Source organism: Carcharhinus amblyrhynchos, chromosome 34 (assembly GCF_965287045.1).
Source record: "Carcharhinus amblyrhynchos chromosome 34, sCarAmb.v2.hapA, whole genome shotgun sequence".
In the NCBI taxonomy this organism is placed as follows: Eukaryota; Metazoa; Chordata; class Chondrichthyes; order Carcharhiniformes; family Carcharhinidae; genus Carcharhinus; species Carcharhinus amblyrhynchos.
Window position 1 is genome coordinate 1998710 of NC_137357.1, and position 25906 is coordinate 2024615.

At 42.8% G+C, this 25906-nt stretch overlaps 1 pseudogene; it reads left to right on the forward strand.

The window, feature by feature from the left end:
* LOC145361234 (immunoglobulin gamma-1 heavy chain-like) overlaps positions 1-25205 on the forward strand; it is a 171811-nt pseudogene extending 146606 nt beyond the window's left edge.
* The last annotated feature ends 701 nt before the right edge of the window (positions 25206-25906 follow it).

The following is a 25906-nucleotide window of genomic DNA, read 5'->3' on the forward strand; positions in this document are numbered from 1 at the left end:
TGGAAACAGGCTTTTGAAATAGCAGTGAAATTAACTGTCTGTATTTTACAGCTAACTGTCCGCCTCAGTACTGGTCATGCTGTGTCTCACTGTGATAGCTGGAGCTACACAGCAGTTACTGTCAATACAAAAAACCCTCAGCACTGATTGACTGAAACTGGATCAGTGTCACTTTTAAATCCCAACTGTAATCACAGTACAGTATTATTTATGTCCAGCGCTGACCACATGGCAAGAATAAACATGGAAACTCTTGATAATTACTCAATTATCGATGTGTGTTTTCAACAACATGTTCACGTGTAACTCTGTGAAATATGAAGCATTAGGGTCGTTTATGAATGTCAAATGATATCCAGAAATCCAATGATAATTTAATGAACATTAATTCATTTTGCTTTTCCTTGGGTTTGTGGATATTTAAAATAATGTTGATTTTGTGTCTATTCTGTGCAAGGACGGTTACTGTATGACACAGCCTACAGAATGTGACACTGTGACTACTTCGATTACTGGGGACAAGTGACCATGGTGACGGTGACTACAGGTAAGAACCATCCACTTATCGAGTGACTGGTTTACATGTGTCTTTGTTTTATATTTTTATCTGTACTAATAATCCATTTGGTAACAGGAATGTGAGTTTGGCGGATTCTCGGTTGAGAATTGTTACAATGTTTCCTGTGATTCTGCTGCGAAGGGGTTTTAGAATTCAGCTCTTTCTGGACAGTAGGTGCTGCTGAGGGATTCCATCCCAAATTGTTGGGATTTTGTGTTTATCTGTTGAGGTTACTGTGTGGTTGGGTTACTTTAAAATCTAAATGTCTGTTAAACAATTCAGCGTTTCTGCAGTGTTTCATCTCGGTGACATCTAGTGGCTGCGGGTTGAACCATCTACTGCACCAGTGTTTGAAATTTTAACCAAAATTTAAAAAAATCTAAAATTTCTATATTTATCCAGTGAAAATGTTCCACTCACTCACAATGCTGGTGCTGCTGTGCAATATTTTCTGCTTATTCTAAACATTAATTAGTTTGGTGATGGGCAAATTGGCTGGAATTTATATTGCACATTTCTGTAAATGTTACATTTGATTCTGTTGAAAGTGTTTGTAGAATTGTACTGCTTCTGCATGAAGCGGGGTTCAGTCTGTCGGTGATGCGTTTTTTTTTCTGTGGTGAGGAGATTATGTATCTGGGTGACTCTAAACACGTAAAATTTGTGAATTAATGTAGTGTTTCTGCATTGTTTGAACTCAGTGACACTGAGCTGTTACACGCTTTGATTGAATATGAACATTCTGTGGGTTCGCAACTGTTTGATGCATGACTGCAGACAGAAATAAAGCAGGCTTTACTGTGTTTGTATGTTTAAAATCTTTCCTGATATCGGCTTACGCCACTCGTTCAGAACATAGTTTGTCACTGCATTTACAATTTGGGGTCCCTGCAATGTTTAATCTCGGTGACATTTGATGGCTGGAACTTTTACCTTCCAAATGTTTAAATATGGTGACATCTAGTGGCTGCGGTTTGAACCATCTACTGCACAAGTGTTTGAAATGTAAACCCAAATTTAAAATAATCTAAAATTTCTACATTTATCCAGTGAAAATGTTCCACTCACTCACAATGCTGGTGCTGCTTTGTAATATTTTCTGCTTATTCTAAACATTAATTGGAATTTATATTAAACATTTCTGTAAATGTTATACTTGATCCTGTTGAAAGTGTTTGTAGGGTGTGACAGAGATACACACAGATACAGAGAAAGAGCAGAGAGCCGGGGGAGAGGACACAGAGCTGGAGGGAAGTGTAGAGAACCAGGTGGAAATACAGAGAGCCGGATAAAAGGGGAAAAGAGTCACTGTGACAGGCAGAGAGCCAGGGGAAAGGGCAAAGAGGTGGGGAAATGGGCAGAGAGCGGGTGATGGATGGGCAGAGTGAGGGGGTTCAGAGTAGAGCTAGCACCACAATCAGCTCATCTGTAATCTCAGTGAATGTTGGAGGAGACTTCAGGGCCCGAATGGGAAAGTCTAGGTATTAATATGTGATCCTTCAATGAGTCAATGTTGGATTTATTTGAATTTATAATCACATTGCGAGTTTCCTGATCATTCAGTAAGTATTCATTCCGGAGGGATTTCTGAAGCAAAGTCACTAATCTCTGGTTTGTGCAGTGAGAGGCAGTGAGTTGGAGAGAGGAAGGGGCACCAATCAGTTTGAACACAGGCAATTTCCAAAACTAGTGTGGAGATGCCGGAGTGAGGTTGGTGTGGGCACAGGAAGGATTCTCACAACACCAGGTTAAAGTCCAACAGGTTTATTTGGAATCACAAGCTGTTGGAGCTCCCTCATCAGGTGAGTGGATAGTCTGAATGAAGGGAGAACTTCTTCATCACAAAGTGTTGTTGTTTGAGAAATAAACAGCAGTTTGTCACACACTGCTATTGTTGAGAAATAAATAGTTGCTGCAATAATGGGGAAAATTTTTGCTGTTCTCTGTTAATCCAATGAATGACACGTCATTGTGAAACTAACAGAATGTGTTTTTTTTCTTCCTAATTTGATAGAAGTGAAGACAGGGATATGAGTTTCTACAGAGATGACAATTCCCAAATGATAGAAGTAACATCATCTCAAAGGCAGATGACAGATTTCATCGGGAAATATTAGGGATAAGTTCATAATTCTAATCAGTGTTGGAGATAGAAACATAGAAAATAGAAGCTGCAGTAGGCCATTTGGCCCTTTGGGACTACTCCGCCATTCACTTTGGTCAGAGCTCATCACTATCCTGATCACACCTACTACCCATATCCCTTCATCCCTTTAACACCAAGAGCTATATCAAATATAGAAACCTATTTGTAACAATATGTTTGATGACTTAATAAATGCAAGTAAGAGTCTAACTTGTTCAATTGGCCATTCTTTGCCAGCGAAACAATCTCCGCCCAATCTCTACGGCCTGGTCTCCCCCTGTCAGCAACACAACTCCGACGGCTCCATCACCTTCTGATGTTTGGCGATGGATTACTCTCCAGATGTCTCCAAAGTGACCTGCAAGATAAATGGGCAAACGGTCCCCAGTGGATTTAAGCCTTACCCATCAGTGAGAAACACAAAGGGAACCTACACCCTGAGCAGCCAGTTAACCATCAGCGACTCAGTGGGAGAATGTCCCAGAATTGACTGTGAGGTTCGACACATCAGCACAGTCAAGAGCATTGAAATACCATGTAAGAGTTGTGGAGCTTGTGTGAAACAGAAACACTGTGGTTAACATGTAGGGCCTTGGTTAGAACTCATTTCAATACATGTGCATCTTCCGGCCCTCTGGATTGGTCCAGTTAGTGTCTATTGACTGCAAATGAGTTAGAACATAGAACATTACAGCACAGTACAGGCCCTTCGGCCCTCGATGTTGCGCCGACCAGTGGAACCAATCTAATGACCCTCTAACCTAAACAATTCCAATGTTATCCATATGCCGATCCACTGACCATTTGAACGCCCTTAAATTTGGCGAGTCCACAACTGCTGCAGGCAGGGCATTCCACACCCTTACTACCCTCTGTTGACAAAAGTTTAATTGATCCACATCTTCTGCAGGAAATGAGTGATCTGTTTTTTTTCTCTGAAGGTTTTGATACTGGGGTCCCTCCAACTGTTATCCTCACCGTGAGTTCCAGTGAAGAAATCTCACACAGGAAATTCTCAATCATCGTCTGTTCAATCATCGATTCCCAGCCAGGGTCAATGGAAGTGGAGTGTCTGAAGAATGGGGGACCCACACATTCAGGAATTGTCACCTCTCCCCCTGTGAACTGAACGGGAACTTCTCGGCCAGCATCCAGCTGACAGTCTCCGCTGGGGAATGGTTCAGCAAAGCGGTCTATACCTGCCAGGTCACTCATCAAGGAGACACTCAGAGTCAGAACATCAGCGCATCTCAGGGTAAGAGACTCAAACAGAGGACAACATATATCATTCTGATGTTCATCGGAATTAGGGATCTATTAAAGTTGCTACAAAGCAGAGAACAACTTCTAAGTTACTGTCATGTAGTTTGCTGCATTAGATGTCTTGAAGAAGGCTTATAGTGTGTTAGTGTTTATTAACAGGGGGTCTGAGTTTAAGAGCCGTGGGGTTATGCTGCAACTGTACAGGGCCTTGGTGAGACCACATTTGGAATATTGTGTTCAGTTCTGGTCACCTCACTATAAGAAGGATGTGGAAGCATTGGAGAGAGTGCAGAGGAGATTTACCAGGATGCTGCCTGGTTTGGAGGGTAGGTCTTATGAGGAAATGTTGAGGGAGCTGGGGCTTTTCTCTTTGGAGTGGAGGAGGATGAGAGGCGACCTAATAGAGGTTTATAAGATGATGAGGGGGAATTGATAGAGTGATGGTTCAGAGATTATTCCCTCGGGTGGATGTAGCTGTTACTAGGGGGGGCATTACTATAAGGTTGATGGTGGGAGATATCGGAGGGATGTCCAAGGTAGATTCTTCACTCAGAGAGTGGTTGGGATGTGGAATGCACTGCCTGCTGTGATAGTGGAGTCGGACACTTTAGGAACTTTCAAGCAGTTATTGGATAGGCACATGGAGCACTCCAGAATGATAGGGAGTGGGATAGACTGATCTTGGGTTCGGACATAGCTCGGCACAACATTGAGGGCCGAAGGGCCTGTACTGTGCTGTAATGTTCTATGTTTGTATGTAACTGCATCACTGTGTCTATCTCCAGTGTAAGTGTACTAGTCAATATTTAGTATTCGGTGCATTAATGTTCTCCCCTGAACTAAACGACTCTGGGCCGAGTGATATTTTTACGGGAAGGTTGATGTGTTGATGAGTGAAAAGTGAACTGAAGGCGATGTTATTGGGTTTAGATCGAAGAAGAAGGGAGGAGCCTGATGTGGAGCATCACAAACCAGAAAACCAAAAAGAAAAAGTAGATCAGTTGGGCCGAATGGCCTGATTCTGTGCTGTAAATTTTCTGAATCTTTCCACTCCGCTCCCCCCGAGTTATTTGAGGAAACAATTGTGTTCACCTCTCCTCCAAGCTGCAAATCAAACATGGGAACAGTTAAAATCAGAAGCGAAGCACATTTCCCTGAGATCTAACCAGTGGTTTCATTGTCTCCAGAATTCTCCAGTTTATTGACATTTATTGTACATTTTCTGCAGACCCACATCCGCGGGAACCGGTCGTCTCTGTCCTCCTGCCCTCGGCAGAAGACGTCTCCGCTCAGAGTTTCGTCTCCCTCAGCTGCTTAGTGAGAGGTTTCTCCCCCCGAGAGATCTTCGTCAAGTGGACCATCAACGACAAGCCGGTGAATCCCGGCAACTACAGGAACACCGAGGTGGTGGCGGAGAACGGCGATAGCTCCTTCTTCATGTACAGCCTGTTATCCATTGCAGCAGGGGAATGGTCCAGCGGTGCTTCTTACTCCTGTGTGGTGGGACATGAAGCCATCCCCTTGAAGATCAGCAACAAAACAGTTGACAAATCCAGCGGTAAACCCAGTTTTGTGAACATTTCCCTTGCACTGATGGACACGGTTAATTCATGTCAATGAGAGTCACTCACTTGCATTAAAAACTACAATAAAAAGAATAAAAACATTTTCCTCTAACAATCAATGAAATACCCAATTGTTGAGCTGGTTGTTTTTCAGTTTTACTTCCATATCTTTGATTTGAGTCAGATATTTTCATGTCTGGAACCCAACATTGTTGACCCAGTGCTCCCAGCGGAGATAGACACTGGGTCAGGGATAGAATAGAGCACATTCATTACAGGATTCTGCAAAATATCTTCACTGACTCTCTTCCCACTGAGGGGGAAACAATCCCACATTTTTAACATGTCTGACACACAAACACAACATTTAGATCTCTGTGTCCCTGCTTCTGTCATTGACCACCTCTTTAAGCTGCTGCACCGCACCCACTGGGAACTGAAGTGAGGGTCACACACAAAAAACCATGGAGAAATATTCCCCCCATCGGATTGAGGGAGAGTGAAATTGTTAACATCCTGGATTCCCACTAACCCAGCAGAGAGAGGGGAGGAGCAGGAGCTAATCCATGTCCCAAAACTTCCTCAATGAAAAGAGGACGAATGTCATTACTGAATCCACTCACCTCCACCTCTTCAGTGGTTCGAACCATCTGGGACATTGTACCACCGGGTAGAGAGAGGGAAACTCTGGGCTCACTCTCCTCTCTCTCCTGTGTTTGGAAGGGAACAGTTCTCTACTATAAGGACCCAGTTGCCAACAGTACAAATTAGTTTCCGGTTTACTTGCTACAGATTTTGAAGTATCATTAGCTTAATCATTGAAGTATAAATATACTAATGCAACATAATTTTAAAATGTCTCAACACTCCTGTTCCTGTTAACCATGTGCTGGCATTGATTTCGCACAATACAAATTTAAACAAGTCATAGATTCCTCCCCGGGTTTGAACTGTTCTGTCCCTAAGGTCTCCGAGATACATCAATGTATTATTTCATTCTCTCTCCTGATATCACCGTGCCCCTCACATAAAATACATTTCTACAGCAAAACATTGAAAATATGTTCCATTATTCGGGTTGTCTGGATCATATTCAGTTCACTACTGTCGGTGAAACTTGGAGCAAAAGTCACCCAGAGATCACCCTGCCTCCATCTGCTGGTGATGCCGTCTCAATGCACCCAGAGATCACCCTGCCTCCATCTGCTGGTGATGCCGTCTCAATGCACCCAGAGATCACACCGCCTCCATCTGCTGGTGATGCCGTCTCAATGCACCCAGAGCCCACCCTGACTCCATCTGCTGGTGATGCTGTCTCAATGCACCCAGAGCCCCCCCTGACTCCATCTGCTGGTGATGCCGTCTCAATGCAACCAGAGATCTGCCTCCATCTGCTGGTGATGCTGTCTCAATGCACCCAGAGCCCACCCTGCCTCCATCTGCTGGTGATGCTGTCTCAATGCACCCAGAGATCACCCTGCCTCCATCTGCTGGTGATGCTGTCTCAATGCACCCAGAGCCCACCCTGCCTCCATCTGCTGGTGATGCTGTCTCAATGCACCCAGAGCCCACCCTGCCTCCATCTGCTGGTGATGCCGTCTCAATGCACCCAGAGCCCACCCTGCCTCCATCTGCTGGTGATGCCGTCTCAATGCACCCAGAGATCACCCTGCCTCCATCTGCTGGTGATGCCGTCTCAATGCACCCAGAGATCACCCTGCCTCCATCTGCTGGCGATGCCGTCTCAATGCACCCAGAGCCCACCCTGCCTCCATCTGCTGGTGATGTCGTCTCAATGCACCCAGAGCCCACCCTGCCTCCATCTGCTGGTGATGCCGAGAGACACAAATAGAGAGAAATACAGAGACAGAGAGAGACACACAGATACACAGAGAGATATATACAGAGATACAGAGAGAGACACAAATAGTGAGAAATACAGAGACAGAGAGAGACACACAGATACACAGAGAGAGATATACAGAGATACAGAGAGAGACACCAATAGTGAGAAATACAGAGACAGAGAGAGACGCACAGATTCTCAGAGAGATATACGCAGGGATACAAAGAGAGAGGCACAAAAAGAGAGAAATAGAGGCAGACAGAGGGATGCACAGATAAGCAGAGAGATATACACAGAGAGACAGAGAAAGACACAAATAAAGAGAAATACGGAGAGACAGAGAGAGACACACAGATACACAGAGATATATGCAGAGAGACAGAGACAGACACATATAGCAATACAGAGATAGAGAGAGAAACACACAGATAGAGAGATATATACAGGATTTTGTAAAACGACGCAGGAATTAGGGGAGGGTTCACAAGAATTTACAAATACGTTAGCAGGTAGGCGGGCTCAGACCTGTCCGGAATGGCTGAACAGAGTTCAAAAAAGAACACGAGAACTTACTTGGCCTATTAGTGCTCTTTTCTGGTGAATTGCACGGGGCTCCCATCAGAGGAAAGTAAAAACACATTTATTAGTCACAAGTAAGTGTAAACTAACACTGCAATGAAGTAACTGTGAAATCCCCAGTGGTTTCACTCCTGCCGACCGTACGGCGGCGCAGTGATGAGTGCTGCTGTTTCATAGCTCCAGGACCTGGGTTTGATTATCGGCTTGCGTTACAGTCTGTGTAGAGTTTGCACCTTCTCCCCATGTCTGCATTGCTTCCCTTGATGTGCTCTGAATTTATCCCACAGTCCAAAAGATGTCCGTATTCGGTTGATTAGACATGCTAATTTGCCTCTTAGTGTTGGTCACAGGGACAGGTAATGTTCATATGTTTGGCTGCAGAGATAGAACCTGGGTAGGATGGTTGTCAGTGCAAACTCGTTGGGCCAAATTGTCTCACTCTGCACTGTAGGGTATCTATGTTTTGATGGATTTTCATCTCTGAGGATAAAATCCGGGGATAATATGGTAGGGATGAAATGATTCTGGATCATAAAAACCGGTCCACTGACTCAGATGGAATGTTTTTTTTTCCTTACATATTCCCGGTTCTCTGATATCTTACACATTATTTGTCCTAAGGGACTGGACATTTCGGATCCAGAGTAACATATTTTCTCCATTAAGATAGTGCTGGTTCTTCAGTTTGGATCACTGCAGTCAGTCTGCTGACTGTTCTCCCAAATTGGTGGGATGTTTAAACGCCAGGATATTTCCACAGAGGCGATTAAGTTGTTGTGATCTCGACTAACATAAGAAATAGGAGCAGGAGTAGGCCATCTAGCCCTTCGAGCCTGCCCCGCCACTCAATAAGATCATGGCTGATCTGTTGTGGCTCAGTTCCACTTTCCCGCCTTCTCCCCATAACCCTTAATCCCCTCTCTTATCAAGAACCCATCAACCCGCTTCTTAAAAATAGTTAGCGAGGCAGCCTCCACCACTTCAACGGGCAGAGAATTCCAGAGATTCACCACCCTTTGAGTGAAGAAGTTCCTCCTCAACTCCGTTCTAAACCGCCTCCCCTTTATCTTGAGGCTGTGCCCCCTAGTCCTACTGTCTTTTTTGAGTGGGAAGAGCCTCTCCACCTCTATCCTATCCATCCCATTCATCATCTTATACGTCTCAATGAGATCTCCCCTCATTCTTCTAAACTCTAACGAGTACAAGCCTAGTTTATTCAGCCTCTCCTCATAGCTCAATCCCCTCAACTCCGGTATCAGCCTAGTAAACCTCCTCTGCACTCCCTCCAGGGCCAAAATATCCTTGCGCAGGTGCGGCGCCCAAAACTGCACACAGTACTCCAGCTGCGGCCTCACCAATGCCCTATACAGCTGCAGCAAGACCTCCCTACATTTATATTCAATCCCCCTCGCTATGAAGGCCAGCATCCCATTCGCCTTCCTGACCACCTGCTGCACCTGCAAGCTGGGTTTTTGCGACTCATGCACAGGGACCCCGAGGTCCCTCTGCACCGTCGCCTGCTGTAGTTTTTCGCCACGTAAGTAATAGTCCTAACGCTCTGAGTCACTCTCTATCACGATAACATTGTAACAACTTCACAAAATAATTGCCAACTAACAACTATTTTGCGCTTACCAGTTTCTTCAAGCATTGACTCCTTCAATCAGATTGAGTATTACACCAGTCACAGTTTAGGAAACACAGATCCTGGACCAGAATATCCTGAAGTGGATTCTTCCTCAATTCAGGGGAGGTCGAAGTTCACATGCGACCATGTCCTTCCGAGACTTCTCACTCTGTAATATCTAAAATAGCGTTTGAAAACTCCAAACGTGTACTCCATGACGTGTACACCATGACGTGTGCACCATGATGTGTACACCATGGAATGGCAGGGCCAAATGCCTCAGATATTGCAGAATGATTTGAATTACAGAAACTTTGAGTCTGAAACAATATGTTCTCATTGTTCCAAGCAATGGAAATTACATTTTTAAAACGACGTTCCATATATTTCCCCTTTCTTGGCTGTTATTTGTGGACTGGTTTGTGGGATCGGTGACACATTAGGAACGGTATACATTTGAACGAAAGTTGGAAAAAAGAAACAAAATTTCGCCCAATAATTCTCAATGGTCCAATCCACTGGCCTCCATGCCACAACAGATCAAAGTCTCAGCCCCGGAAATACTGCGGCAATAGACATTAAACGATATGATTCTAATTGTCCTTCATTACTAATTAAGTTCAATTCAAATCCTTTCCCTCTCAGCTCCTGTTTTGACAGACTCTGACGACGCTGAGATTGAAACCATTGACTCTGATGGGGCGCTTGCTGCTGAACCGGGACCCTGACGGCATCTTCACATTGACAAGTTCCAGCGGTGATCTGGACTCTCTGGGTGAGATAATTCATTGATTGTTCCGTATTTTAGACAGTGGCTTGGGATCAGTACACAATAAGTTGATAAGAAATTGGAACAGGATTAGGCCGCTGAGACCGTCCAGCCTGGTCCGCCCTTCAGTGGATCATGTCTAATCAGACTTCCATCATAATGACTCTCTTCCCCTTTCCCGTGATCCTTGGTTTCTTTACTGATCAATAATCTACCTATCTCAGCCTTAAACGTGCACAAGGACTCTGCCGCCACAGCTCTCTGTGGCAACGAGTTCCAAAGATTCCACACTCATTGACAAGAGAACATCCTTCAACTTTCAGTCTGATATTTCTGCCTTTTCATTCTGAAAATACGCAACTGGTGATAGAATCTCTAATGGCTGCAACATCATCTCATTTATCCTGGTAATCCCCATAAGAATCATATGTTTCAATGAGATCACCTTGCATTCTTCTGAATACCAATGCCCATGGCGGCAACCTATTCTGCCTTTCCTCCTAAAACTATCCCCTGTTGCATCTGATCATCCTCGGGACCTTTCTTTAGCTGCCCCTAATTAAACAGTGTTTCCATTAAATAAGTTGCCATAAATGCTCAATTCTCAATTTGTGATCTTTTCAGTATCAGGTAATAATTACCTGAGACCTCTGTGTTCTGCTTTTTTTTATGATTTGTGCAGAAGTACCGCTAAGTTTCCGTGTATTTTAGCTTCCAGCAGTTTTTCTCCAGTTAAATTATTGATTTTTTTTGTTTTTTTTCCAAATAAATATATTTTACTCTTTGTGCATTTTTTTATCCACTCACTGAACTCATCAATATATCTTTGCAAAATGTTTGCAGCTCTCTCAAAATTTGTCTTGATGCAAATTTTAACGCCAGCTTTAAATTTGTCTCCAGATGATTTGCATCTTCCTCCAAGTTGTTACAATATGTTGTAAAGAGTTGTGTCGAGTTGTGATCCCTTTGGGACCCTACTGGCTACAGGTCGCCAAACTGAAAAACAAAACAAAACAAAAAGATCCTTTATCCCCACAGCTTGTTTCCTGCTCATTAGCCAATTCTCTATTACTGCCAATGTAATGACTCCAAAACAATGGGCTCTTTTATTGTGAAATAATTTTTGTGAGCTACTTTGGTGAAGATTTCAGGAAGTCAAAAAGCAACACATCGACTGTTTTCGCACTACCCAATCCGATTGACACATCTTTTAAACATTCAGGGTGAGTCATGAGTGTTTTATCCCGCTCTTCGGATCTTTACCCCTTCTGAGAATAACTTTTTTTGCTGAGAATTATGAATTACGTCCTTAAATTCCGACTACTGTACGATTACTGTCTTCCCTCATAATTTATGCGCCCAGTTTGCTTCATCTTATTTCATGCTTACTTATTTTATTTAATTCAAACATCGCTGTTTCTGACTCAGAGTTCTCACTCTCAAACTCATTACTCAACCCTATCATGTAATGATCGCAACTTCCCAGGGAATCCTTAATTCCGTGGTCATTTACTAAAGCTGCCTCTTTAACCATTGGTTCTTTCCTGGTTTTCAGCACTGTAAATCGTTGCAGTAATCTATCCATAATACCCTTTGTGACTTTCTTGCTGCAGCTATCCTTCGCAACGTTATTGGACAATCAACATTAGTAAACTGACACAATTATTGCTCTATCATTTTAAATGCTCCACTATTTGTTGATATATTGCTTTTCCTTTGACGTGGATATTGTTTCAGGGTGTATTCTATCCTGCTTCCAATGTGCCACCCCCACCACTCCCCCACCCACCCTGCTATTTTCCATCTCCACCCTCATGGACTTCATTTCATCCATGCCATGATGCTCTCTCACAAAAGTGTGCATTTCAGTCCTTATGAACTGTGCTACCCCATCACATTCTCCTCCTCTCCTGGCGTTGTGAAATGTTAAATGTATCTGAAAATTAATTAATTTCCCAGCTCTGATGTATTTGCAACCAAGTCTTCGCAAAAGCTATTCACTCAAATCCAGATAGCTTGGTTTGCACTGTCTGTTCGTCTATTTCGAACTCTATGTGCATTCAGGTATAAAGCGTTTAAAGATTCGTCTTTTGCTATTATTAATCATCATTTGTGTTGTGAGAATATTTCCCTTTTGTCGTTAATTAGCCGAGCTCCCAATGCTGCATTTTACTGTTCATTATTATTGATTCCAGTGCTTCTGTTTCCGATGTCACACATCCAGTTATCATTCCATTTCATCCCTTCCGAACTAAACACTCAAATAATCGCCAATGGACAACATTTCTGGCCCTGACCAGGTGCAACACGTCCAGTTTGTTTTGATTTCTCCCCACCCCCAACCAATCCCTGAAATGGTGCCAAAGTCCCACCGATGTAAAACCCGTCACCAGGTGCTCAGCTGATATGGAGTCACAGAGTCATAGGGGTTTTCAGCATGGAAACAGGCCCTTCGGCCGATCTTCTCCATGTTGCCCTATGTTTAAAACCCCTAAGCTAATCCCACTTGCCCGCATTTGGCCCATGTCCCTCTGTACCCATTGTACCCGTGTAGCTCTGTAAACTTTTTTTTATGTAAAATTGTCCCCGCCTCGACCACTGCCTCTTGTTCCAGACACTCACCAGCCTCTGTGTGAAAAAAAAAAAGCGCCTCTGGACACCTTTGAATCTCGCCCCTCTCACCTTAAACCTATGCTGTCTAATCTTAATCTCCCCTAACTTTGGGAAAAAAGTAAATGACTATCTATCTTGTCTATGCCCCTCATTATTCCATAGACTTCTATAAGGTCACCCCTCGCCTCCTACGTTCCAGAGAAAAAAAAGTTCGAGCCGACTCAGCCTCTCCTTAAAATTCAATCCATCAAGTCCCTGTAGCATCCTAGTAAATATTTTCTGCACTTTGTTTCTAGTTTAGAAAGATCATTTCTATAATAGTTTGAGCAGAATTGCACACAGTATTCCAAGTGTGACCTTACCAATGTATTGTAAAGCTTCAGCAAGACGCTCCAACTCCTGCATTCACCGTTCTGACCGAGGAAACTGAGCTTGCCAAATGTCTTTTTCACCATTTTGGCCAACTGGGACTCCACGTTCGATGGTTATGGACATACACCTTTAGATCTTTTTGTTCTGCATCTCTCCCCAATGTCATACCAGTAACTGAGTAAGTCCTGCCCTGATTCAATCTATCAAAATTCATCACCACACATTTGGCCAAATTAAAGTCCATCTGCCATTCGTCACCCCACTGGTCTAATTTATCAAGATCCTGTTGCAATTGGAGATTAGTTTCTACACTGTTCACTATGCCAGCAATCTTAATGTCATCTGAAAATCTACTAACCATGCCCCCTATATTCTCATCCAAATCATTCATATAAATGGCAAATAACAGTGGGTTCAGCACTGATCCCTGACATACGATGCTTGTCACAGGCCTCCACTGTGAGAAACAACTCTCTACAACCACCCTCCGGCTTCTTTCAATGAGCCATTTTTGTATCCGTTTTTATACTCCTATAGAATCATAGAACCCTACAGAGCTGAAAGAGACCCTTCAGCCCATCGAGTCTGCACCGAACACAATCCAATCCACGCCCTACTCCCATATCCTTACCTATTAGACCCACTAATCCCTCTAGTCTACTCATCCCTGGACACTAAAGGGCAATTTCTTAGCATGGCCAATCAACCTAACGCGCACATCTTTGGACTGTGGGAGGAAACCGGAGTACCCGGAGAAAACCCACGCAGACACGAGGAGAATGTGCAAACTGCACACAGACAGTGCCTGAGCCGGGAATCTAACCTAGGAAGCTGGAACTGTGAAGCAGCAGTGCTAACCAGTGTGCGACTGTGCCGCCCTCAACTTTGACCCCGTCAGACTTAATTTTATGCAACAACCTACCATGCCGTACCTTGCCAAAGGCCTTGCTAAAGACCATGTAGACAACATCAACTGCACTGTCCTCATCTACCTTCTTAGTTACCCCTTCAAAAAACTCAATTTAATTTCTGAGACATGATTTTCCACTCACAAAACCACTCATATGTCCTGCTACATATAATTTGACAAACATCATGAGCTGTTAGTAAATCGGAAATCATTACATTTGAGAAACACTTTCGAACTGACGCCTTAACTCCCCATATTCTGCCATTTTATTTTACCCATTTGATTAATACCGATGCAAATCATGACAAGTGGCTGCTCAGCGCCCCCTGCTGAATATCCGCTCTGAGACACCCTTGAGCTCCAGGCACGAAACATATCAGCCTGAAGTATCGTTTTCGACCAAAGGAATACCTTCCAATTTCCCTGACGTTTGCATTCCCGCAATTCCTGCTTCGATCTCGTGCAATGGAGTCATATATGGTGCCATGAATTGGCTTGTTACTCCCATCACATGAGAAGCCATTACCCCAACAGGATCAAAATCAGCCCACCAGTGGCACCTCCGTGCCAGAACCTAAATATTTTCCATGCTCGTCTCCTGAACAATAAGGGGTGATTTTGCATGGTCAATCAACCCAACCTGCATTTCTTTGGACTGTGGGAGGAAACCGGAGCACCCGGAGGAAACCCACACAGACAGGGAGAGAATATGCAAACTTCACACAATCAGATCGGTATTGAAAACGGGGCCCCTGATGCTGTGAGTCCGCAGTGCAGCCCTTATTTTGTTTTTATTACTTTAAATCATCCTAGACCTCAGATTGTTATTTAGGATGAAATAAACATTTAAATTAAATTGCATCATTCCTTCAAACTCAGCCCTTGTGACTCCCTGTTTCCCGAAGCTCCAGACAAGGCCACACTGAAGAGCCTTCTGTTTTTGGCCTGCAATTCAAGGCTTCTGAAGCTGCATTAATCCTGATTTCTAATTATCTAGCCCCAGCTGAGAGGTTGGGAAAACCTTTTTCCAACCTGCGATTAAAATTCACCCAATCAAAAGTGCAATGTTTAATTGATTGCTAAAATAATGAACAAAGTAGATTGAAATTTAACATTTCCTGGATACTGTGAGGAAATCCCTGTCATTTCTGATCTTCTTCATGGAGTCCCACGCTGTGACTGCTTTCTGAATTGATTATCACCTCTGATTATTACTGCAGTCTCCCGCCCTCTTGTGTGGAAAATACTCGCTCTGCTGTGCAGCCGATTAAAGAATATTGCCGCATTTTGGGTTTAGTTCCTGTCGTGAATGCACAGACTTGTATTAAACAAGCCCAAATTTCACCAAAAAAAGTCTAACTCCACTGTCGACCAGCATTGATCCAATCTGATCGGTTCCTTCCACGCCAACTAACAATAAGAATGTTACCTGTGGCGCAAACACAGGAGTTTAACAACCGTTGGCAGTGACCATTTCCTAAGCTGGCACGTATACATCATTAACCCTATTTTACGACATTTTCCAATGGGAATGCCGCAGTTTAGGGATGTGACCTGACCCGCGTGGTTTCTGCTTTGTGATTTCCTGCAGGATTTTTAGTGGTACATTACACTGAAGGTATCAGAGAGAATGTGCAGTGTGTATTTGATAGAAAGAAATTTCCAGTTGAACTGAAATATAACACATGTATTTGTGAAGTGTTGACCTGATTGTGGAAATACTTGTCATTCTTACATATTTTTTCTCTTTAACCGTTTCAGGTCACAGTCATCAACAAATACAGGATGAGACGTCCACGGACATACAGATCACGTATTAAATGAATTAACATTTCCACAAATATCGCCATGTCGAATATGCTTTCATGCCGGATAAAAACGTTTTCGTATCAATAGTTTATAGCTTCATGACGCATTTTGCAATTCTCATTTCTGTCTTTGTTCTGCGTGAAAGAGTAAACGTTTTGTTCAATCAACAGTGGAAAACAACCTAGAATGTATATCGAGTATTGCACTGTCTATATTAAAGCTGTTACTTCGCATTGCATTGTGGAACGGAACCGTTATTACGATTCAAGATTTGATTTTGTTTTGTCAAATGGATTTGAAGTTTATTTTGTAAACGCTTCCCTTCTTTTGCCACTAAATACAGATTAGAGCAGATAAATACATGGTTTGCTTCCATTGTCCATTGGTCAGGAAGGCGAATGGGATGCTGGCCTTCATAGCGAGGGGGATTGAATATAAAAGTAGGGAGGTCTTGCTGCAGCTGTATAGGGCATTGGTGAGGCCGCAGCTGGAGTACTGTGTGCAGTTTTGGGCGCCGCACCTGCGCAAGGATATTTTGGCCTTGGAGGGAGTGCAGAGGAGGTTTACTAGGCTGATACCGGAGTTGAGGGGGTTGAGCTATGAGGAGAGGCTGAATAAACTAGGCTTGTACTCGTTAGAGTTTAGAAGAATGAGGGGAGATCTCATTGAGACGTATAAGATGATGAATGGGATGGATAGGATAGAGGTGGAAAGACTCTTCCCGCTCAAAAAAGACAGTAGGACTAGGGGGCACAGCCTCAAGATAAAGGGGGGGCAGTTCAGAACGGAGTTGAGGAGGAACTTCTTCACTCAAAGGGTGGTGAATCTCTGGAATTCTCTGCCCGTTGAAGTGGTGGAGGCTGCCTCGCTAAATATTTTTAAGAAGCGGGTTGATGGGTTTTTGATAAGAGAGGGGATTAAGGGTTATGGGGAGAGGGCGGGAAAGTGGAACTGAGCCACGACAGATCAGCCATGATCTTATTGAATGGCGGGGCAGGCTCGAAGGGCTAGATGGCCTACTCCTGCTCCTATTTCTTATGTTCTTATGTTCTTATGTCTTCATTTATTATATTGTAAATAGTCAGGGAGGCAGAGAGAGGGCATTTACCGGGGGGGGGGGGGGTTTGCAAAGATTGAATGGGGATTACTGGGAGGATTAGAGGGGACATTAGGAAGACGCTTTTCACTCAGAAAGTAGTGGGTGTCTGCAATTCGTGTGTAAACTGCTGGTCCAGACAGAAACTCCTCGGATCCGTCGATTGGCCCCCAGATCTGTCGCTGAAATGTTGTAACCTGTAAAGATCGGACTGGGGACTGGGTCACTAGAAGGTGGGATTAGAATGGAATGCTAGGTTATATTGATTCCAGGGAAGAAAGGTCTACCATACGAGGACCATTTGAATAGCCTGGGCTTCGACTCACTGGAGCTTAAAAGAATTGAGGGTGGGGGGGGATATGACTGAGGTACATAAGGTGCTAAAGGGATTGATGAGGTGGATGTTGAACAGATATTCCCCTTTGTTGGAGAGTCTACAACAACAGCTCATCAATTTAGAGTGAGAGGAAGGAATTCCAAATCTGAGCTGAGGGACAAATTCTCTCAGATGGTTGTGAACCCGTGGGAAGATTTCCCAGAGTGCGGGGGAGACAGAATCAGTCAGCAGATTCAAGGAAGAAACACATACATGTCTCAATGAAAGCTGGATAAAGCTCAAATGGAGCAGGATCAGATCAGCCATGATCATATCGAACAGTGGAGCGGGCTCAAATGACTGAATTGCCCAACCTCACTCCTAATTCCTCTGTTCCTCCTCATTCCTTCGTTCCAAATTGTTAATTAATTATTTAGCAACTGACATTTTGTTTACACTTACAATTGGTTGCAAGCCAACAGTGAGCGTTTAACATAGAACATAGAACACTACAGCACAAACAGGCCCTTCGGCCCACAAGTTGCGCCGATCACATCAATACCTATCAATCCATAGACCTATCTGTAACCCCCAATCCCATTAAATCCCATATACTCATCCAGAAGTCTTTTAAAAGACCCCAGCGAGTTCGCCTCCACCACCACTGACGGCAGTCGATTCCATTCATTCACCACCCTCTGAGTGAAAAACTTACACCTAACATCACCTCTGTACTTGCTTCCCTGCACCTTAAATCTGTGTCCTCTCGTAGCGACCATTTCAACCCGGGGAAATAGCCTCTGAGAATCCACCCTATCTATTCCTCTCAACATTTTATAAACCTCTCTCAGGTCGCCTCTCAACCTTCGTCTCTCCAGGGAGAAGAGTCCCAGCTCCCTCAACCTATCTTTATAAGGCATGCCTCTTAATCCAGGCAACATCCTTGTAAATCTCCTCTGCACCCTTTCAATAGCTTCTACGTCCTTCCTAGAGTGAGGCGACCAGAACTGCGCACAGTACTCCAAGGGGGGCCTGACAAGGGACTTATAGTTTCGCCGTGTCAAGTTCCCTAGTAGTACTCGACACATTTTGAGACGTGATAGTATGATTTCTCACAATTATCAATGCCAATACTGTATCCCAGCAAACCTATCTCACTAAAATAACAGGACCTACGCCCCTCGTATTGTGAAGAGCGTCCCGCTCTCTGAGTCAGATGCTCCATATTCGGTCCCAAGACTTTACACGAACAAAGTGTTACCACTTCCTGTAAAATCCTTCCAAGGCGGCAATGTCAGGAGGTGAGAGCGGGAGATATTCCTGTTCGGCCATGTTTCGTATAGAGGGGCGCCGCTCTGGCGACAGATTACTGACCTGCTCCATGTTAAAACATGGCCAGGAATCTGATGAATTTCTGCCTTTTGTACCATCAGTTTTGAACAGATGAACAAAAACTATTGCAAGTATCTGAACTCGCACCAAGTTCGCTTGATCCATATCTTATCTGCTGACCTTCATTGGTCTCTAAATGTCTTAGTGTTCCTTGTGATGGAGGCAGTGGTATTATCACTGGATTGATAATGCAGAGAAACAAGATAAATTCCACGGGACCCTGGTTTGAATCTAAACTCGACATAGCGTGAGATATGAAATCAATAAAAATCATGGACAGAAATATAGTTCCAGAATGTAACAATATGCTAATTGCCCCGATCTTCATGCAACAGAATCTGTCGCGGGTGGCTTGGATCCACCATCTGCTTTACACCAAGCCGTTTATGAAAAAATAGATGATATTCCTCCCGAACAGCTACACACTCAGTCCCGTGCTTCAGGTTTGTTGTCTTTTTTTCACAAACAAGCTACGCTGCAAATATGCTGCTTCATGTTTAGTCGTTTTAACCATGGTCAAGAGACGCATTCACCTCACCGTCCTCATGTCGAACGGAGATAGATTTTTTTTTACCTTCAGAGGATTCGAGTGCTGATTAGATTACCAATGTTCATCATTGTTCAAAAATATGTTTGTCTTCTTTATAAAAATAACGAGGAGAGTAGCTGCTTCCAAATTCCAGCTACTTTGTACCTTGCACATGTCAAAGTCTGATCTAATAACTGATAAGTAAAGCGTTTGACTGAATGTGTAAATCAATTCAATACATTACTGCTGGCCGCATACAAAGCGTCTAATTATCGGATAGATTAGTATTTGGGAAAATGCCTGGAGTATAATAGTTTTTTTTTCGTAAAATGTGTGGTTTTAAAACCTTTTTTGGACCGAATCAAAGAAAAAACATGCAACAAGAACAATCAAAAAACAAATGCAAACCATTAAGTATAAAGACCCATCGCCAATGTAAACAAGGGAAAAAAAAAATGGGGGAAATGTGTGAGACTCAGTGAAACAGTGAACTGAGCCAAGCGAGATGTGGAATTTGGTGGTGGTGAGGTTTGGCGCAGGGGAGATGATGTAATTACTTAAGGTGACAAACGAGGGATATTAAATTAGTGAATAATGCAGTGTTAATTAAAATAGAAGCATATTCAATCAAAACTGAAATAAAATGGTCAATTCAGAATTTACTTCAGGTATTTTCAAGGGATAGTTTTTACAAACAGTCAACAATGCTGAAGTGAGAGAAATATTAATCATTCCTTTGTTTCAGTTTATACCAAAAACAGCACTTAATTTCATGACTTCTGAAGGTGTGAATGGGAACGGCATGAACAGGTAGAAACATAAACGAACTAAAAACATCAAACTCATTAGAACATGTTCATCCATACATTTTCATAGAAACCAAAATTCCAGCAGAGGCAGAATTACAGCTTTTCAACGTGTCATTACTAAAGAGTGTAATTCCAGACTCCGGGTGAAAAGCAAATATTGATGCTATGTTTAGATATTTCAAAAGTACTTCTTTATCTGTAAAGTGTTTGAAGCCGGTTGGTAATGAGTAGCCTGTGCAAGTCTTTATTTCATATGCATGGATTCATGGGGTAGGCATCAAAAGTAGTATCACTCGGCTGCACTAAAACTATCAAATTGAGGTGTAAAATGTATTTTTATAGACAGAAGAATATTAGAATTGGTGTTCCAAAGAATCAGGCACTGGGATCACTTGTATATAACTTATCTAATCAAAAAACATTTTACAAATGAAGGCATTTTTTGTGGATAGGAAAAAAAAATCAGTGAAATTGAAAGAAAACACTCATAAACTTACAACAACAGATATATGATATGAAAATGAAACTCAGTAAAATTAATGAAAAATGAAAACTTAGTGAGTAAAACACAATTTTATGTATTACATAGAAGAACAAATCAAATGCTATAATTCATAAAATTGACAGAAAATGTGAAGGTGGACAAATAATTCGAAGCAGATAGAAAAGTTGACCAGCAGCCAAAGCAAACACAAAAGTTCATTTCTAAAAAAAAAAAGGGGAAAATGCTGGACAAAACTGAAGAGAGCTGGAGAGAGAGAGAGAGACGAGGCCCAACATTTGAGTGCCAATGACTGACTTTCGTGCTAAACCTGAATTTGTTTGGCATTTTTTGTTTTTTTTTTCCTGATTTCCAGGGTTCATGATGTGAATATGCCAGCGTTGGACTGGGGTAAACACAGTAAAAAGTCTGACAACACCAGGTTTCAGCCCAACCGATTAATTTCACTATCAAATAAATTGGTTGGACTGAAACTTGGTGTTGTCAGACTTTTTACTGTGTTTTCCAGGGTTGACCCATTGCGTTGTGTTGATAAGTATAAGAATGAATGTGAAATACAATTGAACACTGTTTTGATGCCATTTTGAGTGGGTTGTAGGGTTCTGAACAAGATTTTAGTAAAACCACACAGGGATCAGGAGAGGTTGGAAAACACTTTATAACGATGTCAACAGTAAGGACAGCGGAAACCTATCCGATTGGCTGAACAGAATAAAAAAGTGATCCTATTTAGCCGATTGATTCTGTTTTCTGGCGTCTCGACCGCGGCTTCTGTGATGTATTTTCACCACGAGGGCGGCAGTAATGAGCACTGTTGAATTTTTGCTCCAGGGAACGCTGTTCGATTCCCTGCTTGGGACACTGTGTGTGGAATGTGCACGTTTTCAGCGGGTCTGTTTGGGTTCTCTCCAGGTGCTTCCAAGTCGAAAGAACATAAGAACATAAGAAATAGGAGCAGGAGTAGGCCATCTAGCCCTTCGAGCCTGCCCCGCCATTCAATAAGATCATGGCTGATCTGTCGTGGCTCAGTTCCACTTTCCCGCCCTCTCCCCATAACCCTTAATCCCCTCTCTTATCAAGAACCCATCAACCTGCTTCTTAAAAATATTTAGCGAGGCAGCCTCCACCACTTCAACGGGCAGAGAATTCCAGAGATTCACCACCCTTTGAGTGAAGAAGTTCCTCCTCAACTCCGTTCTAAACCGCCTCCCCTTTATCTTGAGGCTGTGCCCCCTAGTCCTACTGTCTTTTTTGAGCGGGAAGAGTCTCTCCACCTCTATCCTATCCATCCCATTCATCATCTTATACGTCTCAATGAGATCTCCCCTCATGAAGTGCGCGTTAAGTGTATTGGCCAAGCCACGTTGCCCCGTGATGTCGGCTGGATGGATTAGAAGTAAATTTGTGGAGTTATGGGGATACAACCTGAGTGGGATTGTTGCCAATACGGATTCAATGGGCCGAATGGCCTCCTTCTGTACTGTAGGATTTCTATAATTCTAAGATATTTCATCATTGGAGATGATAGTGTGGCAGGGTGAATAAATTCTGGATCTCAAAAGCTGGTCAACTGTCCCAGACAAAATAGATTTTGTCTCACATAATTTCTTGTTCTCTGATATCTCACACATTGTCTCTCCTAAAGGAGTGGAGATTTTGGAACCAGAGTAACACCGATTCTCCAATAAGGTGGTGCTGGTTCTTCATTCTGAACCGTTACAGTCAGTCTGCAGACAGTTCTCCCAAATTGCTGCCAGGACCAAATTGCAAGGCATTGCCACAGAGACGATGAGGTTGTTGTGATCTCGATTCTGAGTGTGAATCACTCTCTGTCATGATCACATCTGAATAAACAACTTGCCAACTAACCAATTATTTTGTGTTTACCAGTTTCTTCAAGCATCGACTCCTTCGATCAGATTGAATATTACACCAGTCACAGTTTGGGAGACACGGATCCTGGATCAGAATATCCTGAAGTGGAATCCTCCTCTATTCAGGGTAGGTCGAAGTTCACATCCTGCCATTTCCTTCTGGGCCTTTCCACTCTGTAATATCTAAAATAGCCTCTGAAATTTCTAAACGTGTGCACTACTGCATGTACAGCAGGAAATAACAGTTCTGAGCACCTCAGGGATTGCAGAATAATTTCAGTAACATAAACCCTGAGTCTGAAAGAATTTCTTATCATTATTCCCAGCAATATAAGTGACTTTTTCATTTCAAAAAAAAAGTTCAGTGTATTTCCCGAGAGGCCTCTCTTGGCTGTGAAATTTGTGTGGGTTAGTGCGATCGGTAACACAGTGGGAACGGTATAAATTTCAACTAAACTTGAAAATACTATGATAAAACTTGGCCCAATAATTTTCCGCGCTCAAATTCATGGACCTCCACAACACAATAGAGTTTTAATTACAGTGGTAATAAGCAATTAATGTTAGGCTTCTAACTGTCCTTTATTACTTACTAATTTCAACTCAAACACATTCCTTTCTCAGCTCCTGCTTTGACAGACTATGACGACGCTGAGACTGGAACCATTGACTCCCAGAGTGGGCACTTGCTGCAGAACCGGAGCCCTGACGGTATCTTCACTTTGACAAGTTCCAGCGGTGACCTCGGCACTCTGGGTGAGATAAATCATTAATTATTCCGCATCGGAGAAAGTCGATTGGGATCAGTACAAAACAATTTGATAAGAAATTGCAACAGGGGGAGGCCGTTCAGCCCCTCGAGCCTGGTTCCCCCTTCACCGGATCATGACTGATCAGACATTCATCACATTGACTCTCTTCCCCCTTCCCCGTCACCCTTGATTCATTTATTCATCAACAATCTGCCTATCTCAGCCTTAACTGTGCACAGGGACTCCGTCTCCACAGCTCTCTGTGCCAAGATTCACCACCCACTCAGAGGAGAAAATCCTGTAAATTTCAGTCTTATGTTGGTGCCCCTTAATACTGAGACTCCTCAGCCTGGCACTAGAATCTTTAATGGAGACGGCATCCTCTCAGCGTTTACCCTGTCAATTCCCATTTCAATCCTATGTTTCAATGAGTTCACCTCTCATTCTTCTGAATACCAAATGCACGTAGCGCCAAACTATTTAGACTTTCCTCCTAAAATTATCTCCACATGCCTGTAATCATCATTTAGATTTAAATTAATCTTTACATTAGCCATTTGGATTGGAATGAACCTTTAAATTAAATGACATCATTCCATCAAGCTCAGTTCTTGTGACTCCATGTTTCAGGAAGCTCCAGACAAGGTCACAGTGAAGGAGCTTTCTGTTTTTGTCCCATAGCTTCTGAAGCTCCATTAATCCTGCTTTCTAATGAACTAGCTCCAGCTGAGGGGCTGTGAAAACTTGTTTTCAACCTACCATTAGAGTTCACCCAATCAAAAGTGCAACGTTTAGTTGATCTCTAACTTAAGGAACACACTTGACTTCAGGTTGAAAGTTGGAATTTCATGGATGTTACCAGGAAATCCCGGTCACTTTCTGATGTCCTTCATGGAATCCCAATGCTGAGAGAATATCCTGAGTTGATTATCACTTCCGAATATTACTGCAGCCTCCCGCCCTCTTGTGTGGAATATAATCGCTCTGGTTTGAAGTGAATTCCAGCCAATCAAATAATAATTTGGCATTTGCTTTGAGTTCCTGACGCGAATTGTATTAAACAAAGCAGCTACTCTTTGCCCAAATTTCACGAAAAGTTTCTTCACCCCCGCAATATTCAGTAGATCTGCATTGATCACGTCTTACGCGTTCCTTTCACGATAGCTAAGTAAAATAATGCTATCTGTGGCATGCACACGGGTTCTTAAGCACCATTGCACAGTGACCATTCATCTCCGAAGTATACATTATAGTCTTAAACGGTATTTTATGAGACTTTCCAAAGGGAGTGCCGCATTGATGTGATGTGACCTGTCCCACATGGTTTCCGCTTTGAGATTTCCTGCAGTATCTTCAGTGGTGCATTACATTGAAAACATCGGAGAGAATTTGCGGTGTGTATTTGATAGAAAGAAACTGACAGTTGAACTGGAATACAATACAAGTACTTGTGAAATGATGACCTGATTGTGGAGATGTTTGTAATTCTCACTCATTTTTCTTTGACCGTTTCAGATCATCGTCATCAACAAATATAGGATGTGACGTCCTCGGACATATGACTTAAATTAAAGGGGACGCCCCTTCACTTTTCCACAAATATCGCCATGTTGAATATGCTGTAACTCCAGATATAAATGTTGCTGTTGTTTAAAATTAATTGGACATTACTTCATGTTGTGCTTGCTGAATTATGATTTTCTCTTCGTTTTGCATGAAAAAAAGAAACGTTCCATTCAATGAACAATGAAAAACAGCGTAGAATGTATTTCGAGCATTACACTGTCCATATTAAAGCTGTTACATCGCATTGCATTGTGGAACGGAGCCATTATTATGATTCAACATTTGATGCAATATTTGTCAAGCGCATTTGAAAATCATTTTGTAAAACCTTTCCTTCTTATGCCATTAAATAAAGATTAGAACAGATAAATAAATGTTTTGGTTCTGTTATCTTCATTTACTGTAATCTCGATGGTCACTGAAGTGAGGGGGAGGGTCCACAGCATTTCCCCAGAAACTAAATACAACAGGATGTTGTACCCCAGCATTATCATGAGCATTCGGGACCACTGAGGGCCCCGGGATATGTGAAGATGGTAATCAGATTTCCAAGTTTCCTTTTCAATTTATTTCCTCAAAATTTATATCCAGTAATCCATTAGTTTTCATTTACTCCAGATAGGCCCCTACACTCTCGCCCGACAATTCTAACCATCATTCGGCTGTTACGGCCATTAAAACAGAAATATTTATTAGCTGAGACCGTTATTTTAGAAGTACATAAACACAAGAAGTGTTGGTAAAAGTGAACAATTTAAACGCAATTTTCCAAGAGGAGATTAAGAAATGAATGTTTATATGTAGACCAACCTCACTCGCGCTGTTTACTGCCTGTTAACGTGCTGCATTCCTCTATGTGAGGTCGACAACTTATTTTCAATAAGGCAGTTGAAAAGTGAGTTGCAGATTCTTTTGTCTAGTGACGACATCCAGCTGTTGGGAACAAACATTAACTGCGTGGTATCAGGAACTATCTCCAACCTGGGTCATGCCTGCCCAAGACTAACAGCAA